This window comes from Sorghum bicolor, chromosome 10, assembly GCF_000003195.3.
Source record: "Sorghum bicolor cultivar BTx623 chromosome 10, Sorghum_bicolor_NCBIv3, whole genome shotgun sequence".
Classification (NCBI taxonomy): domain Eukaryota; kingdom Viridiplantae; phylum Streptophyta; class Magnoliopsida; order Poales; family Poaceae; genus Sorghum; species Sorghum bicolor.
The window spans coordinates 46,249,798-46,256,151 of NC_012879.2; positions in this window are offsets into that span (position 1 = coordinate 46,249,798).

Here is a 6,354-nt window from a genome sequence, read left to right on the forward strand (position 1 = left end):
GATCTAGATGAAGGGGTGAAAGAGGGGGGGAGGGACGGCTCAGATCTAGATCTACCTCGCCGGAAGCTGCCATCGCCATCCTCCTCTCTGGCTGCACGGAGGTCACGAAGGTAGGGAGTGAGGTAGCAGTGACTCGCCGGAACCCGTCGCCGTCGACCTCCTCTCCAGTGGCATGGAGGTCACAGAAGGGAGAGAGGGATGGAAGGAGAAAGGGAGCGCGAACAGACAAGGCGGCAGCGAGCTAGATATGAGTGTGGCAACCATCTCGGAGAGCAGCGGCGAGCACAACGGCGTGGAGGAGCGGAGAGGGGGAACGAGCGAGCAGTAGAAAGTAGATGCAAGGTTCACAGGGTCGAAATAGCGAACGAATAGATAAAGAGGTGGGAGCGGTCGCTTCAATCGAATTTGGTTCGTGGAGTCGGAAGCGATAGCTTCGGTCCGTCCGGACGGACGCTCGAGAAGGAGCGTTACCGGTTCATGAACGCTAAACTTTTGTAAGTTGGGAAAGGTAAAGTATAGCCAGGGTGCTTAGACTTTAGAGAGAGCTTCACCTGATTCTTAAGATAGGATGTCTTTTATGACCTCTGCTGCTTGTGTTAGCTGAAAAATACGTTTATGTTGTTAATAAGAGCTGCGGGCTTTTAAGTTCTGTTACGATCACGTCGTAGTTCGTTGCAGTGGGCCTTTTGTGGGCCATATTTTTCTTTATCATCGAAGCCTTTTTTTTCATTTGTTGAGGATATTAGTGGACCAGGTCAGTCCTTTGACCCAGAGAGAAACTAAAAATGGAGGTCCCTCATATAAATATCAAAGTATCAAATTTATCTTTTCTGACATATTATGTCTTCCTTCATGTGTAACTTGAAAATCCCCACACAGATTATAAAACAAATTATGTGTTCAGAAAACATTGCTTGTGGAGTAAAGGTGATATCCACAGAAAAGGAGAGTGCCTAGCTGCTTGGGAGATTTCTTGTAAACCCAAAGATCATGGAGGATTAGGAATGGTAGACATCCAAAGACAAAATGATGCTTTACTGATGATTTTTCTCGATAATTTTGTCAACAATACAGATGTACCATGGGCAGAGGCAGAGCTCCCCAGACGATAGGGTGGGGCAGCTGCCCCACCTACTGCTAGCCGAGAGCCTCTAGTACTCCTCTGTTCTTCATCACCTCCGGCATCTCCAAGCCACGGTGTCCGACGGCGCGGCCGAACCATAGAGCCAGGGAACGTGTTCATGTGGAGAAGAAATAAAGATAGGGCTTGAGCAAGGCCTGAGCCAAGGCTAAGGCCCAATAGCCCATCAATTGGGTAGCTCAAGTGGCAAGCACTCAATAGCTAGCTTTTGTGGTCGCTCCCAAACCCACGAATCTGCATCACCGCCGTCGCACGAGAACCACTGATGTCCACCATTTTGCTCCGCTGCCGGTCATAGCACGTCATTGCCGCCGGCAGCCCTATCTGCAGCCCAAAGGGTGCCTGCGCCCCTAGTTCTCGTTGTAGCTCCCGCTTGCCACTGCCAGCTCACTGTGGCGGCATCACCGCGCTAGCCTGTAGGCTGCAGGTGAGCACATGGATGAGGCAGCGCCACTGATTTCCAGGCACCGGGCAACATTATTAAAAAAATTGTTCATAGTTCGCCCCACCTACATTTTCAAGCGAGCTCCGCCACTGACCATGGGTCGGTCTTACTTGGAATAAACTCTACTCCAACATTCAAACCCCTCCACATGCTGGAAACCCAGCTGGATCATATCCTTCCGGTGAAAGGATGTCTTAAAACTATTTAGCAAGTACCACGAACTACCTGTTTGTTATCCTAACAGTAACAGAGGCAACACAGTCATGTTTTGGTCAGACCTGTGGGATGGACAAGTCCTAAAAGATAAATTCCGCCACCTGATCTATTCTTTTGCTAGAAAGCCCAAGTGCTCAATCACTTTCTTCCTAGACAATGAAGATGATAGATTGTTCAGGTTACCACTTTCCCAACACACTACTACAGAATGAGGCATTGGTCGATGCCCAAAATAGCCAAAAACCTCGGCCTTTTTGTGGCCCGGGGTTAAAGGCCCCTTTAACACCGGTTCGTAACACGAACCGGTGCTAAAAGGTCCTGCCCAACGGCTACTGACAGGTGCTATCGGGGCAGGGACCGTTTAGCACCGGTTCGTGTTACAAACCAGTGCTAAAGGGTCCCCTTTAGCACCGGCCAGCGCCACGGGCCGAGGCAAAGCCTTTAGCACCGGTTTTTGCCCTGAACTCCCTTTAGCACCGGGTTTTGCCCTGAACCGGTGCTAAAGGTCCGGTTTATAGGCCGGATCCCTCCTCCTCTCTGCCCATTTGAAACCGAGAGCACCATTCACCATTGTTGTTCTTGGAGCTTCTTCTTCCTTGTTCTTCATTTGTTCTTCATCTCCGACGCCCATCGTTGATCTTCGTCGACTCCGTCATCGTTTCTTCGTGTTTGGAGGTGACTAACTTTTGTCTTTCTTGTCTTTTTCATGTTGTTTTTGGCTTGTGATGTTCCCATTATTTTTAGTATCCATATATATATATATCATATTTCATGGTTGACCTAGTATTAATGTAGTTTGCAAGAATGAATTATAGTATCTTTTTATGATCTTAGAAAGTAGGATAGTTCAAATTAATTGGTTTGTTAATATCACTTGATTTATTTTTATTACTACATAATGTCCATTGTATAATTTAGAAGATTTGTTGAAGTAACTAGACAAATAAAGGATATTATTAGGTTCTTCTTTAATCATACATGTTTACTAGTAAATGTGGAATTTATAATTGTTTAAAAATTGAGTATGGATAGTAGATGGCAACCGTAACCGGGTCTTCGGTCTCTCAACGGGTTCAAAAGCGATACCGGCCGGAACTCTCTCTCATTACTTGTGGCAAGAGTGGGCAGAAGATTGTGATGGAGTACAAAGTGTTGAAAGAGGGAGTAAACAAGGGTCGTATATTCTACAAGTGTCTGGATCGTAATGTGAGTTATTTCCACACATTTACTTATATATGTGCATATTTTTTTAAATGATATTAATTAAACTTTTGATTCTCTCTTTTAATTTCAGTGCGACGGTACAGGCGGATGTACAGGTTGGTACTGGGAGGAAGAATACATTGAACACATTAAGAAATCTTTTGCACAGGTGGTTGAGGCTGAAGGTGGTGAGGCAGTGAGCCGACGAAAGGAGTTCAATGATGTTGATCTAGCGAATGATCTATCTATTATAGTTGGGATCGGACGTGAACTAATTATGTTGCTTAAGTGCATTTTAGTTTTGGTTTTTTTAGTGCTAGTTGCGATTGTATTTGTTGTAGCCAAGCTTTTCTGAATTAATCAACTATGTATCTTAGACATGTTGTGCAATAAGATGAGAAACTATATGTGTGTATGGTTTTCATAATATATATGTTATATTTAATGCAGATGGTAACACGTAATTGGATGTATAATGCCGATCGGCGCTCCGAAGAGTTCATTAATGGCGTGCACTATTTCTTAAGTGTGGCCGAGACAAATAAGAGGGACGGTTTCATGTGTTGTCCATATGCCGTGTGTAAGAATTTGACAGAATATTCTAACTCAAGAACTCTTCATTCGCACTTATTAAAGTCTGGTTTCGTACCAAACTATATTTGTTGGACCAAACATGGAGAAAGCGGGATTATAATGGATGAAGGTGATGAAGAAGAAGAAGAAGAAGAAGAAGAAGAAGAAGAAGAAGAAGAATTGGACCATGCCAATATTATTGCTCAGTACGGTGGCTTCAATGATGTTGCAATGGGGGGAGATAATGAAGAAGAGGTAGCGGCAGAAGATGATCGGGGCGATGATGCTTTTGGTGATGCCATCCGTGATGCACAAAGAGAATGTGAAAGTGATAAAGAGAAAGCCAAGTTCGAGCGCATGCTAGAGGACCACAGGAAATCGCTATATCCCACCGCTGAAGAGGGGCAAAAAATCTCTTGTCAGCTGCTTTTGTCTGTAAGTATTTTTTTTCTTTTTATTATACTTCTAACTTCTTTAATTACATGTATATAATCCTTACACACTTGCAGGCACCAAATGAGAGAGCTCAAAATGAGAAATGACAATAGTATTGGGTTCGTTGACCCTTATATTGTTTTCAAGGCTCCGCAGGCAGTGTGGACAACAGCTCATGAGACAGAAGTCAGCACCGATCTTATGAGGTTCTTTGTGAACCAAAAAGAAAAACAAAAAATACTCTTCCCCTTCAACTTCGAGTGAGTTATATAGTTATTAAGTGCATGCATATTTTATTTTAATAATTATTACTCGAGACAAGTTTTATATAGTTATATATAGGCCTGATTATATATATGTGTATAAACAGCTTTCACTGGATACTCATAGTCATTAAAATTCCAAAGAACCGGTTGATAATCTTTGACTCAATGAGAAAACCACAAGAAAATTATCAACAAATGGTAAACATTATTCAAAGGTACGTAATGTCGATCTCAGCTAGAAGAATATCATAATATGACTCTGTAATTATTAGTTCACGATCCACAATGGCTGTGTATAGGGTTTGGGAAAGATTCATTGACCGTGAACATTTCAGTGGATGTAAAGCGCCGCTTAACATAATACATCCACAAGTAAGTTCTACTAGCTAGCAAACTTTCACTAACTTTTAGCCTTCTTATTGTTCCCCCCTTCTTGTCTTAAACACCACTGTACGATATATATATATATATATATATATATATATATATATATATATATAGTACAGTGGTGTTTAAGACAAGAAGGGGGGAACAATCTATGTGCATATTACGTGTGCAAATTCATGATGGCACAAGTCAATCAAACACCCACAGAGACGCTCAGAGTACGTTACATGTCTCTTTTCATTATCTTCTGAATTATATTGAATAACTTAGATAACTAATATCTTTTTTATTTATTTCAAATTAAAGACGGAATGGTTGAGGGAAAAGGTCATACAAAAAGACCGAATCAAGCTATCAAGAGACGATAGCAGGATTTCTCCGCGAGCAAGTGATCAATCCAAACGGCGAGTTTCACTTCAACGGCAACGAAACTCTTATTCCAAACAACGATGATCATTTGTATCGTTTGTAGATATTGAGAGAAAAAACTCTATGTATATATGTGTTACGAATTTTGTACATATAAAACTATATATATATAAAGCTTTTTACATATCTATTTAGTTTTTGATGTGGCCTATTCATTTTATTATAGGCAAAGTTTAATTATTAAGCTAAGCCTATAATTTTCATTTATATATGCTTAATATGCGTGTAATATAAATATATTATTGTATCAGCAAAAACATGTATTGAAAAACCTATTATTATTATATAAAAACAATAAATAGAACCGAAGAAGTGAACCAAAAAAAAAGAAACCCTTCGCTCGGGAACCGGGGCAACAGGCCCTTCCCGACCAGTGCTAATGCCCGAATGTGTGCCAGTAACAAGCTGCAGTTCAACTAGAAGAAATTCATACCTATATTGAGTCTAGGCTCTCTCGAGTTAAACCTGGGGTTCTTCAAGGTACAGTAGTGAAAAACCTTATATTAAGCTAATTAGTATCAGTGCGCCCCTCTTTTCAAATGGCTTTAGGCCTCAAGTAACTTGGGTACACACAAATTCTTTTTTTGGCTTCTCCTCAGGGACAGATTGAACAATCTGCTAAAAAGAAAAAATGGTTCTGGATGAATATAACTGCGTGCTGTGCAATCTGGAGTATGAAGAGACTAGTTTTCATTTGTTCCTTGAATGTCCTTTCAGCAGAGACTGCTGGGCCACTATTCCAATAAATTGGAACTTGAATGTCAGTCCTCTAGATATGATTCTGCAAGCAAGAGAAGACTTTGACAATAGCATCTCCAGATAAATTATCATTACTGCCTGCTGAGTAATCTGGACGACAAGAAATGGAGTTATTTCCAGATAAATGGACATCAACCATTGGAAGAGACAATTCAAGACTGAACTTAGCTTGGTTTGCACCAAAGCCAAACCCAGTAGGCAACCTTCACTTAATTTTTTGGAGAGACAATTATTTGTAGTTTGTTGCGTTTTTCTTTTGGGCCTGGATGCCTTGTATTTTACCCCTTTCTTCCTCTTTATCTTGTACATGCTATTCTTTCATTTAATGGAAAAAGCAAAAAAAAAAAAAAAGGTAGGGAGCTCCCCTACTGATTCTGTAAAAAAAATGGTTCTAAGGAAGCAAAGATCGTTATATTATATTTTACGATAGAGTAAGTATTATTGTATATATATCTAAGCGACTAAATTATGGAGTATGTTGTTGATTACAATTACAGTAA